We start from the raw sequence: 13,852 nt of genomic DNA on the forward strand, positions 1-13,852 counted from the left end.
GGAAATTTAGGGTCACATGTTTCAGTTGAAAGTTAATTGACTATCTCCACAGTGAGGAGTAATAGTTCTTTACCAGTGCGAAGCATTTCATAATTTACTTGTAATGGCATTATTAACATTATAAATCTCTCACAGTCAAGCAGACTGTATTTGGCCTTTTAATGAGGGAAGTTTCATGTTTTTATTGCATGCTTTCATCCAGCAAAAGTACTGCTATCATTGCATTGTTTGCTTTTTGTAACATGTAATATGAAACTTGTACTATTGAAATTCACCTCTGTACTTTGTTATTAAAGTTGAACACCCAGCACTGAAGTAGCTGCGATGCCAGTTCCTGCCTTTTACCAAGTCACTGTGAAATGATCATGTTATTTAGTTACTCTGCCCAGTGTCTCAGCAGTTCTTTTGTTAGTGAGTTGGATCTAACCATCATTTTGAAGTTCATTAGAAGTGGGATGCCTTAAAAGAATGCTGATTTTGTTTGTGAGTTGCTGACACAGTAATAGCTTGGTGGTTGTCTTAGAGAATGATACATAAATCTGCAAGCTAAGGCATTAATAAAAATACTAGTATCTCATCAGAAATATAATGCGTGCCTTCTGTAAATGTCTAACTTGGATAAGAAATTTTAAGATAGAGAACATATTTGTTAAATAACGATAACATGCACAAGTTCTGACCACATGGATGTTGTAGATCTTGTATTGATGTTGTTTCTCTGACAACAAGCTTGGGTACTGAACGTTTTTTCTGCTTCAGTTCAGTGTCACTCCCTTGTGTAACTCAAGGATTTTGGTGGGGTTCTGAGACAGATGACCAAGTGCTGCTTATGGGACACGTCAGTCTGACAGGTACAGACAGGATATATGAACACATAGCTGTACTGTTTGTTCACCCCTGAGTGAGTGGCTCCAGACACCCATGGATATCGGAAAGGAAAAGCTTGAGAAAAGGAATCTGTGTTGGAGGTTCTGGTCTAGTTTATTTTGTTCTGGGGAACAAAAATGTGCAGCTGTTGCTTGCTTGACCTTAAATGGAGATGATCTGGGCTTTCTCCAGTGGGATTAGAAATTGCCACCAGCGCATGTTTCTTCTCATAAATTTATTTAGAAATCCGGTTGATGTTTGGGATAGTGTCCAAAAAGAGATTTGTTATATTTAAGCATACCAGCTCCTTTATTTTAATAATAATAATAATATTTTTAGTCACATTGGTGATAATTTCCTGGAGTATTCTTTAGTTTTGTGTGCTAGTTTTTAAAATACCAGCTGTAGACACTGGCCACCTGTATAATCTCTGTAAAGAGTTTGAGATGTCAGTATCTGGTCTGTTGATAATCTACAACTCTGCAATTGTAACCCAAGGCCAATTATTTAAATACACAAGTAAAGAAATTCAGTAGTCTCGAGTACCCAGAACATTATTTCATGGTGCTGCTGCAGTTTTCTCTCATACTGCAGATGTGCCTCTATTGACTTCACACTGCTAAGGTTCTTATGTTGCACATCTTCATTTAGAAGTGATTAAGAACAAAGAGAAGGGAGAAGCAGATGCACCTACAGGTGTGCATTAGTTTGTGTAGGTGGGACAGAATAGCAGATGTTGGTATTGAAGCTGAACACTAAAATGAGATCTTTCCTTTTTCTAACCTGTATTTTTCTGCCCTGAATCTGAGGTGCTTCCTGCAGCATGTGTAATTGCTTGTAGCCATCCAGGTATCAGCAAATGTGGCTTACCAGACACTTTTTGCTTATCTGTGCTAAGGGAAAGGACCCAGCTAATGCATCCTTCAGTTATATTTATACTGCAGGTCTAATAAACCTAAAGGCAGATGGGAGTTTCACTTCCTTCTAAAATGACAGGAAAAGCAATATTTTCAGCTGGTGTAACAGCGTTCCAGATTTACGCCAGGCAAGGAAATAGCCTAATCAATTCAGACATAATAACTTTTTTTTATGCCTTTGAGGTTTTTTGCTTGAATTTGAAAGATTTGTGACCCACATGTTTGTTTGTTTTACCTGATGCCTCCTTTAATGCTTACCTGATTTCAGTGATTCTCACTCACATCTGGAATCTCAGGGTTTTTTTGGATGTATGTGGATGAAGTTGCCTTTGTGAGGCTGCAGATTTTCCTGCTTGTATAGTGATACTTGCAGTCTCTGCTGAGAAATCTAGGCTTTGCATTGAGTTAGTCTCCTCTGGGACAAGAAGTATTTACTTTTCCTAAGCATTGGACAGTCATTAAATTAGTTTGATCTTCACATTTTATTTTTCGTTATTAAACGAGGTAAATTTAACTTTTTGAAGCCACAACTTGTGAAGCATACCGTTACGAACTGATTTTAAAAACCTGTACAAAATAAATTAATAGAAAACTATACAACTTGGGCTGAAATATTTCTCGTTTTGGGAATGCTGAAGGCTCTGGCAGGACTAGTCATCTGATTTGTTACTAACCAAAGACGTTTTCAGAAAGGTCATCTGGAATGTTTTCACTTAAGTCACTGTTACTGGCATGAACTTCTAACGATTAAAGTAGATCGCAGGGGTCAGAAGCCTGTAATGCCTGCTTATGGTCTGCGGTGCTTTGACCTGTTGTTAGGAGAGTAGGGGAACAAGAAATTTTGCCTGGCTCTTGCTCTGAAAATGCACAGTGTCCTTCCTCTTCCCATACCCCCATAGAGAGCGCTTACTTCACTTGAAGGCAATACAGGCAGCACAGGTTTGACCCATGTAGCTTTTGTATTTTGCAAGAAAATACTGACAGCACAAAAACCCGTGCTTTTTCAAATACCTGGTTGCTCTCATATCAACGAAGTGTGCTTTTTTACTAGATTAATGAAGGCCAAATAATTGAATAGTAGCAGTTTATTGCAGTCATACAATGTGTTTTCAAAATAGCAACATGATACAGAATAGGAAATCTGTGATCTTCGTTACAGTGGAATGTGGGGGAGTTTTTTGGTTGCTTTTTTGGTTGGTTATTTGTTTCTATGAACTGCATGGGAGATCTGTATTTTGGCGCTTACTTGTAGCCTCAACTGGTTAAGCTGAACAATGTGCTTGAGGTAGTGTGCAGAGATCCTTATACCTAAGAAACTGTGTTGAGTGTCTTTGAGATAAACTGTTCTAGGAAGCACAGAGATTAGTTGTGTTATTTGACATGTTATGAGTGATGGATGAACGGCAGGACAAAGGCATATGAAGGAGAGATAAAGCTGGAAGACCATGTTCCAGTTGCCAAGTGGTGGTATGGCATTATCTCCACTTAAACAGTAACTGCAGAATGGAGGAGAAACAATTAGGGTTTAGATTTAGCTGCTGCCTATCTTCAGCTGAAAGTTGTCCTAACAGAAATGCATAATATTGCCCAAATAATGAATGTGTTAGCATTTAGAAGCTGAAGGATTCTCTCGTGCAGGGTATTGCTGTGATCCTTCTGTAGCGTGGAGGGGGTGCTTGTAGACCAGTGGCCTCAGCGTCTTGCCTCGCTGGGATCTTCATTCAGATCAACATGGAGATCATGTAGATCAGACATTTGAAAGGTTTTCAGGCTAATTTTTAGATGCTCCTACTTTGAGATGTGTATATGGGAAATGAACCAGAAACACCTTTCTTTCTCATGGTGGGTGTTACAGACTTTTTCTTCACATCTTTCTTTTGCCCATTGCCCTGCCTTCCCCCCGCTACCCCCCATGCAGTACCTGTATTAGTACTATATTAGACTAGCACAATTGCCATGCTGAATGTCAGCTATCTATCACTTCCTTTCTTTGTTACGTGCAATTCATAGCTAAAACACTATGTAAAAAATTTTTTTACTCCATCAGAAATCACTGAAGCTTATTCAAATAGTAGAATGTCTTTTCCCTCTTGAGAACTGAAGTGTTGTTTCACAATTATGTATGCAGGAAAAAATCCTTTATTTTAAAAATTTTGGTTTGCTCCTAGCACCTGAGAAAATTAAGGTCCCATACTCTTATTACTTGAGAATTAGAGGTACAAAACTTTGTATTTTTTTTTATTCTGTTGTAGAATGTGCCAAAATAAAAATGTTGCTTTACTATTCTGGCTCAGACCATCTCTGAGTAGCAATAAAAGATTTCCCAGTCTTGTAAATATTTTATGACTTTGTGTTTTGTTACAAGCAGCTGCTTCCTCATGGAAGTTCTGTTGTCACTAACTGGAACGTAGAAACTTTGTCGTATGTCATCTCTAAGTCCTTTTGGCTTTAGCTACCTGGCCACTGAGATGATGTGAAGGAGAGCTTTTCTTCCTTCTTTTATGACTTTCTTCTAACAGAAGACGGTATTTGCGTTCTTTTTGTGGACTCTATTGAAAACAAATTGGTCCTGTGGTTTTGAAATACAGTCCTTTGTATCAGTTGGTTATATAAGTATTTGGTATAAAAATAGTATTGACATCTCTGTGAATTAGAAAATGAAAACAAAGGGAATTCATTCTGAAACATGAATTTTGCCACCCTCTAGATGAACCTCCATCTTCTGTGTTAAAATACAGTTGCCTAATTCACATTGTATTGGATTACTCTAGCATTAGTTATAAGAGATTAAATGTGTATTTTATACTTTGGTTTCTTCTTGCAATAAATTACAGCATTTACATGAAATTTAAAACCCTTCAGACTGCGGTAACTCTTGTGTAGATTAAATATACAGATTAAGGATATACTGGTTTACTGGATTAGTTTAATATATTAGTTGTCACTGAACCGAGTATGAGTGTATTTGATGAGGGTAAGAGAAAGGAAGAAGGGGGATGTTTCAGTGTCAAAAGGGTCATCAAATATGCTTACAGGGTTATATAACTGGAAAACACACCTGCTTGAATATCAGTATGACACTTTCAGCATGTAGGACATTCAGCATGTACAAAGGCAAAAGTATGGAAGATCTCCCAAGTTCCTTACAGACCGCCTGAGCTTCCTGGTGCTTCTTTCCACCTATGGAGGATTTTGCAGATTTCCATTAATCTAAAACACCTTAGTAATGACAGTGCAGAAAGGTGAATTGAGAATTCGGCTAGTGGATAGAGTATAGCTTAATGGAAGTAACAGTGGACTGGAACGTGGGGAATGATGACTGTGAATTTCATCAACATTACCAGATTTGTAAATTTCCTTTGATTATTTTTTTTCAGACTATGAGAAAGTTATTTTGGGCTTCAATCACAGAGAAACTAGGTAAAGGGGTGTATGTACAGCTTTGAACGAATTGTTACTGAACCAGCTTTTAGTTCTTTCCAAATGTTTGGCATTATTGGTGCAGTATTTGGCAGTATACTAGGAAGGGTGTCCTGCAGGTGCCCCACTTCTAGCAGAGTGGCTTATCGTTACACTGGGAATCATTTTTCCCTCTCGTTCTCTCATTATTGGACACAAAAGGGAGTCTCTAGCTGGAGCATCAGGAGACCAGCTTACATGTGTGACATTCTTCTAGCATGATGAAGAAGAGAATTGGATCTCAAACAGAATATGCGGCTTCATCTCGGTTTTGGCTCTAAGGATGTTCTGGATGGATAAGACCTTGTTTTCCTTTATAATTAAATCAGAAACCTCATTCAACATGTTTATTTTTCTTTAGGCAGGGATAGTCTCATTTGTATCTCTTAAATTAAACCAGTATTCTGCTGACAAAATGGTTTCCACACTAGAGAATCTGCTGTATTTTGGTGCTCTTTGGAGAGCCTCAGACAAACTGTCTTTGCTTCCGTCTCAATTTCCTTTCTGTAGAATGCGAATTAGAAGGCATTCTAATGTATTTAAGATACTTAGAGACCTAAAAGTGACAAGTACCAATTGCTGGTGATGGAAGTGATATTTATTTTTTAGTGTGAACTTTTTCTACTCGTTCTGCTTGTATTAAGAAGGTGTTGGGGCTCCCACCCCCTCCAGTTTATCTCCTAAGGAAGGAAACACCTTCACACACTGACACGGATGTTCAAATGTACCCTTACATCATACTGCTACTTTTGTTAGGGACAAGTGCGTTTCAAGTACCCCTCAAACTCAAGTGGGAAAGGTTCATAATCTGGATTGAAGCCAAACAGTTTAAATATCTGTCACTTACTCAACACACAAATTGTGTGACTACCTCCCATGCTTGTGTGGTTCCCAGCTTCACAGACAGTACAGCGTTAAACTGGCTGCATTTCTTCTGTATGTCAGTGATGCAGGTGTCTCAGACCAGAATTTTCAAATGTCTGACTTTTGAGATTCCAGGACCTGATTTGTCAGAGCTAATTCCCTCTGAAATTTAGAAAGTCACACCAGGTACATGGTGGCTCCATGTGAGTTTAAAAAAAAAACAATTCTTTTTTTCTTTTTCACATTTGCGGAAGTGACCGAGTAATTGTTGTTCACATGATAATATGTGATGTATGTGATGCTGTACAGGGGTGGTGGTAGAATCCCTGCCCAAAGCAATGCAGATCTGTTCACAGGAGGTCCATGTGCTGTCCTGCTTTGTTTGCTGGCTGAAACACAGCTAGTTCCTCTAAGGGAGAATTCTTGCAGTGGGGGTGGAAAACGAGCATGCCTCTAATTTTTCCATCTGCTGAAGTTTTTCAAGGTAGTCATCAACAAATGTAATTGAGTACTGTACTCAATGTTGTGCAGAGCTCTGACATCCATAGACCTTATTAACTCTGCATGAGCCTGTGTTTACAGAGAACTTGTTTTTGTTTTCCAATCCCCAGCAAAGTGGCTTTACTAAATCCCCCACTTGCTGCCGTTTATAGAGTATGCTTGTCTTTTTTCCTTGTCTTTTTTTAATCTGTGTTCATAATAATGAGAGCTGGAGAAGAGCAAGGTGGGAGGGGGGTGGGGGGTGGGGAGGGGGGTTCTTTGGTTTATCAGCCTAAAAGGGAGTGGAAAACAGTATGTTACCTAATAGTTCTTCCATGTGTGCTCTCAGTTATGATATGTACAAAAGTTCCATCTGCAAAACTTTAAATGCGTGGGTTCCAGTAATTTGGCTAGACTCCATTCTTTCTGCAAGTGCCCATGGAGACCAGTTCTGGATTGCCATTTTTTAATGAAGCGTGCTTTTCTGAGTTTGTGTGAATACTTGGGTTAATTGTCATATAAATATTTTGAACGCTTCTGCTTTATTTTTGTGGGAGTTTTTGTTTCTTTCTAACTGCAGTTAAATGTGGTGAATATTGCACTTGTAACTCAAATTTCTTTTGAAGTCTTGAAGGCAGAAGAAGAGAGGCTCAATTTTCTGGTTCAGAGGTCAATACTCTTCATAGAATCGAAAGGTCTTCCGTTTGAAAATTTGGGACCCATGATAAAGAAGCTGCAGAGCATCAGTTTTCTCCAAATGTATTCTCCTGCTTCACATTTTCAGAGTGGCTTACCTCTCTCTTTCACTATTGCATGTTTTGTTAAAAGAATCTGATGGTCTGTGCTTTAGTGCTTTTAAACTTTTGTTTCCAATTACTGCACAGCAAGTATTCAATTATTCTTCTTCCCTCCCCACCCACGTTCCAATACTCACACGTTGCACTCTGTTTTCATTACCTCTTTTACAGAAGGGCTCCTGTCAAATCCTGAGCAAGACTGATGGCCAGCTCTGCTCATCCTTGCAGAGTTTGTGCAGGCTAGCAAAAAAACAGATGCCTTTTTGCTTGCTTTCTAGGTCACTTTTTGCATGCGTTCTCTTTTGGCCATGAGCAGGAGTAGTAAGTAATGAATGTGCAATCAACGCTGGCTCTTAGTGAACTGGTGGCTGTAGATATTAGCAATGTACACTTAATGTAAAGGTTTTTATGAGCAATCAGAACTTGGTGGAGGATGCCTGAGTGCAAGTGACTGAGTGTCATGCTTCTAGGGGTGTTTCCATTCATGATTGATTTGCACCTTACCTTACCTTCCCAACTATTCCTTTTTTCTAATCTATTTCTGTCTTACTTGTACAGTTCATAAAATTTTGTAGGGAATAATGTATGTTCTACATCTGTGCAGCACTTAAAATAATGGTCTTTTTGTGGCCTTAGCGTATCTGTAGTCACTTTTTGGTCATACTGCTTTGCAGGACAGAATGGGAAACAAAAAGAAAAATAATCAATTTAACAGTGAAGGTTACCCTAAGAGCTTAAAAACAAAACAAAACAAAAAAACCCTCAACAAAAACAAAAAACCCACTCGACCGAAAAACCAAGGTTAATGTTGTTCTTGTGGAAGCTCCCTTTCACCTCCAGGTTTAACTTTGTTTTTTAGTAAAGAACATTTGAATTTAAATGTAATGGGAAGATAAAATGAACGCTTAATAAAACAAGTGCTTCTATACTTAGGAAAGACCCAATTGTTATCAGTGGAAAATTCCAGGCACTGTTGCTTTTAATGTCATACTAAGTGGCACCTAGAAGTGTTTTGTGTTTGTAACGTTTGCCAGAATATAAATGGAAAGGATTTCTGGCAAAAATAATACTGGTGTTGCATGGAGTATAAAGGAATGTTATAACAACACATAAAAGCAAGAGAAGTATGATTGTTCATAGGAAGATAAGCAGAAGAAGGTGTATAATTTAGCCTGCAGCTCTGGGAGTGCTGGTTTCACCCTTTAAGAACATAGTAGCTTGAGGTGGCAGAGATGAGAAAGTCATGGAGAACTGCTGAGCGGCTGTAGCCTCTTCTAATGAGACTGCCCTTGACTCGTACAGTAACAATGTGCATGCCTAGGGGTCTTGCAAAGTCTTTTTAGAGTTACTGTATTGACTTCCTACTTTGTTGTTTGAGGCTTTTGCACAATACCAAAACTTTGTCAGGTAAGCGGTGGCCATCATTCCAGTTCACTTCTCTTACTAATCTGCTGTTACATTCAGGAACCCCTGCTGGATGCAGATGCTGAGCACGTACAGATCTTTGACACCTACAGTCTCTGACTGTAGGCTAGGACTGCGCTGCTGGTCCTGTGTGAGCTCTTGGAAGTCGGGTAATGACCACAGGCAGGACTATTTTGAAAGATGAAAGTGCAGGAGGCTATTTGTTTTATTCTCACACACCACCTTCACGTGGAAGTTCCTTTTCTTGAAGTGATTGCATATTGAAACATGAGGTCTTGGCCAGTAACTTGACAGTGTCACAGCAACTGCCTAATAGTATTTTTTTCAGAAGCATAGAAAATACTCAGTCTGCAAACTGATAGTTGTGGAGTGTTTGGCACTGTCCATAGTTGAGATAATTCAACTTGTGGTTGTGTGTTCATACTAATCCAGCACAAAGCTGTGCCACTGCAAAACGTGTTGTCTTGTACGCTGCTCTGCCACTTAACGGTGTGTGCCAGTGCTACACTTCACATGGCCTTGTACAACGGATCTGATAGGAGCCTGACCTAGATACAAATAACTTTCGTGTGTATGGGATGGAGGGGGGGTGTAGGACTAGGGCTGTCAGAAGGGAGCTGAAAGATATGAATGTTTGAAGTGGTGAGAAGGGGCAGGAGAGCAGGCCCCGCTCCCTTTTGATAGCAATGTAAATCTGTGCCACGTTTGATAGCAACTGCGTGGTCACTTAAAATCCTGTGTGTAACCATGCTATCAGTAGCAAATCTCTTCCTCCATTTTTTTCCCCTCCGTGGTGAATACCATACCTGACCTTAGCATTTGTTTTCTCCCAGCTGTCTTAGTATCCCAGCAACCATGTGCTTGCTATGCTGTGCTCTTAATTCATTTGTAAGCTATTGTGCTAAGGGATCATGTCTTCCTCTCATGCTGTGGTTATCAGACCTGACCTTGATAAAGTTCAGAAGCCTCAGCTGCAGTTTAAACAATGCTGGGGAACAGTAATTTGTAGGACGGTCAAATTCTTCCCTGGCTTATGTGGGTCAAGTCTGTGAGGTCTCTAATAAAGCATGTAATGCCTTGTGTGCAATGGGGGTTCCATTTGGGAAGGAAGCTTCAGCATTCTTGTAAAAATGTAATGGCTGGAGGGAGTGCTGCTTTTAGGAGGCATTTTAATGCTGTTGCTGTTTATTTGTTTCCCTTTTGAAAGCTTTCCACTTTCTAAAAGGTACAGTGATAGTGGTGTTGCCTGTAGTCAGCATTAGCATTTTAATTTTTTATTGGAAGAGCTTTAAAAAGTCATACAACAGAAGCAATAATGCGGTTCCATCTAACTGAAGAGAGGCATGTTGACGTCCTTCCCTCCCCCTTTGCAGAACAGAACAACTCATTATCGCAATTTTAATTAATCTTGCTGCAAAGAGAAGGAGCGGGTTAGTGTACTTGCTTTGTAAAGTGCTTGCTTTGCAAGGCACTGTATCATACTGCAGTGCCAAACTGAACGGATCTGATTCTATGATGGCAAAAAACCCACATGAAAATTGGCGGGGAGGAATGTCCTTTTTTTTTTTTTGTTGTATTGTTTAGCCAATTTTTGACACTCTAAATTACCAACACTAACTTAGACTGCTGCAAACTGGGATAGCAATTAGTGCATCTGTCATGCTGCCTGCTTATTCTGTAGAAAATCTTCATGTAGCATTCATGTAGTTCAACTGTGCCTATATATTTTTAAGGTGAGCCTTAGAGTTTTGATCTTGTTTTTCAGTTTCTGAGACTGGAGCCTAACTGTGATTCTCTTCTTGGCATAGTGTAGTCATTTCTGTCCCTGGTCACATGTACTGCGTCCCAGCATAATTTAACCCTAACACTGAGAAGTCCTGATGTGTCATCAAGTAAAGACTGGCTTGCCCTTTAGTTCCTAAACTTTATTCAGTGTAGATCCTAAAATCTTAAAATCTGCATCTTCCTTCAATTGTTTTGAGATGCTTTTGCTGCTTTTCTCCTTTTTAGTTAGTTTGGTTTTGGTTTGTGGTGGTCCCTCTTCTTCCAAATTGTCTTGTCAGTTTTCTGTTAACCTTGGTTTGTATGGACTCAGCCTAGGAAACAAAGTGTTTGCTGGCTGATGTCAGGTCTCTTCAGCATTTGTGCTGTTCAGCTCTTTACTCATGAACCGCTCTTTCTAAGCTTTTTAGTCATTAGAGTTGCTCTTCTTTGAACATACTCAACTATTTTAGTGACTTTCTGGTAGTATGATGCCCAGAACCAAACATGCTCTTCCAGCTGGGTTTATGCCAGCATTATTTAAAGCCACTGTGTTATTCCTTCCCTCACCCCCTTTCTCTGTGACCTGACATACTATATACAGGCAATCCAGACCTGCGTTAAGCTGATTTTCCTGCAGGTTAAATTGTGAGCTTCTGTCCAGTTTGTTCTCCCTGTTAGTTGTGGTTCCTCATATGTTAATTAATTTGCAGGTTGCATGTATAAAGTATGTTTGGGATTTTTTTCCAAGCCTTATTGATTCTTGCCCCCCGCCCCCTGCTGAATGTCACCACTTGCTGTTGACAATGCTGACCTCTCTACGATATGTCTATATTTCTCAGTACCTCACAGTCTGATGATGTTTCAATTTTGATTTTAAATTATGTCGTCTCCTCATTAAAAAGTCCCCAAAGAACACCACGTGTACCAGGGCTGGAATAAGGGTGCAAGGGCATGATCACTTCTCTCCCCACAACTGCCAGAGATTTGTGAAAGTATAGCGAAAAGCAATACGGCCTAGGTGTTGCTGCCAAGGATTGTAGTGATTATATCCTGCTGAGCAGAAACACTGTCTTCCCTAAATGGCAAAGATGGAGCAGAGTGGTGCGGTAGGTAGGTGGTGGTGAAATACAGACACCCACATGCCAGGATTTCTTGAATCTGTCTGTAGCCTTGTTTTCACCCATCTGGGAATCTGTGATAATGTTTCTTTGTGGCTGTTCTTTCTAGTGCGTTTCAGCAAGGCGCAGCCTTTTTCTATAGAAATGATGCCTTGCCTTGGTTTTAAAGTGACATAAAATTAGGGTCTGATTCCATGGTTGCAGCCTCCGCTTGCTTTTCTTGCATGAGAGCCACTAGCCCTCGCATGTTTTGCTGTAAGATGGTGGATGATCTTCTGGGCTTGTCTGAATTAAGGGAGCGGTTGGGACCTGAACACTCAGCCTGATTATTAGGAAGAAATCTCGGTTGGTAGGAAGGGATGGGTAAATCTTTCTTTCCATACCCAGGGCAGGGAGCAATTGCAGAGTTCATCAGTGACTGCTGCTCTCCGTTCACAGACCTAATCCTTTTCCTATCACGGGAGCAAAGAGCAAGAGGCGTTTCTGTGATAATAGTGCATTTGGGCTTCCTGCTGCTACGTCCACCTCTAATTTCTCCCTCATCGCCCGGTGAGGTAGTAGGGCAAGCGTCATGTCCCTGAGGCACAGCCCATGGAGACACTCCTATTTGTTTCCTCCACTGTCAGTCAAACAAAAGGAACCATTTGTGCTCTGCTGACATCAGTTGTGCTGATTCTTTGCTTTGGATTAGCTGTGGATGCAAGAAATTATCTTTCTCCTGAATAACAAATGCCTGTAAAATGCAGTGAGAGAATAATATTACCTACAGAAAGGGGGTTTATGGTAGCACAGGGCAGTGCAAGCCAAATTTGTTTAGCATAACTTTTGGAATTCTGCTAGCTGTTAGCAACGGGCTGTGAAAATTTACATTCTAGTACGGACAGTGCCAAATTATTTAAACTGCAACTTTCAGGGGGGAAAAAAACCCTTTAAAATCCATTGGGTTTTTTGATATTGGCTATGATTTTGATATTTTCGGATTCCACCTTTGTGATACAGCGTGGTCTGTGGAATGCTGTGCTACTCCGTGTGCTGAGACACTGAACTGCTTCAGGCAGAAACCATGGGCATGTCTGGAGAAGATAATCCTAATTATGACAATTTTATACCCAGATATTATTGGCCTAAGTTATGCAAATGTTGTTACCCTCTAGTCCAGAGCAAAACTATTTTCCCACTTCAGAAATACGATGGAATCAGTCGGCAATGTGTGTTCCAGCAAAAATGTTTTCAAATAGGCTAGTACAGCAAATATTTTTTATTTTTTTATTTTTCTCAATAGCTAGCTGTGCCTCAGCAGTGAAGCTGCTTCAAGCAGACTTGAAGGCTTGCCAGGCTGTGAAAGTCAAGGCCAAGCCCTTGTCAAAAAACAAGCTAGTGAGGACCTTTGGATGGCACTGTGCAAAGGATACTGTTTTAACTGAACAGATGTTCTCAGTCCAAGGCTGATACTCTTGGAAGAGTTGCCAGGTGACAAAAATAGTTGTATTTTCTAGGGCAGATGGAAGAGAATGTTGTGTGTTTCAAGCTGGCATTTTATTTTGTAGTTGTGGAGGATTCAAGTTGGGGATTGGAGTTGTGGCTGGCTTTCTGTATGAGTTCTAAAAGTTTCTGTCAGGATTTGGTTTGATGTCCTTAGGAGGCAAAGTACTTGAATGTAAGTGGACCACCTGTGTGTTACCACAGCATTCAAAGCAGCTAGAAGGCTGTTTGGAGTAGCCAACACTATGTGCTCCTAGATGAGTGAAGTATCTTGTTATTTTGGGAAATGCGAAGAAGTATTTTTAGCATATCCTTTTTTAAAAAATATGGCTGAAATATGGTATCAGAAGCAAATATTTTTTGTTGTTGTTTTCATCCGTTGACAGTGACAACTTGAAGCGCACACTTATAATACAAAATACTTTATTTATTGTTAAGTATGTATATACAGCGTATATATACTCTGTAAGAGTAGATATATTCCAAAGCCAAAAGCATTTTTGTCAGTCAGCTAAGGAGACCTTACATATTAGACTTTTTATTTTTTTTAAATGACACTACTGTTAGTATCTAATTGACAAAATACTACTGTTCTTAACTTTGCAAAATTCACTGCCTTGCTTTTCAGCAGCCTTAATATTTGGCTTCTTGTATAGTCACTTATTATACCAAAGTTGAA

General features: G+C 39.7%; 1 protein-coding gene across 5 annotated transcripts in view; it reads left to right on the forward strand.

The window, feature by feature from the left end:
• The window catches only part of CEP85L (centrosomal protein 85 like), a 152,738-nt gene that overhangs the window by 103,867 nt on the left and 35,019 nt on the right, over window positions 1–13,852 (forward strand). The gene's annotated exons all lie outside the window — the stretch shown is intronic.

This window comes from Falco biarmicus, chromosome 6 (assembly GCF_023638135.1).
Source record: "Falco biarmicus isolate bFalBia1 chromosome 6, bFalBia1.pri, whole genome shotgun sequence".
Classification (NCBI taxonomy): Eukaryota; Metazoa; Chordata; class Aves; order Falconiformes; family Falconidae; genus Falco; species Falco biarmicus.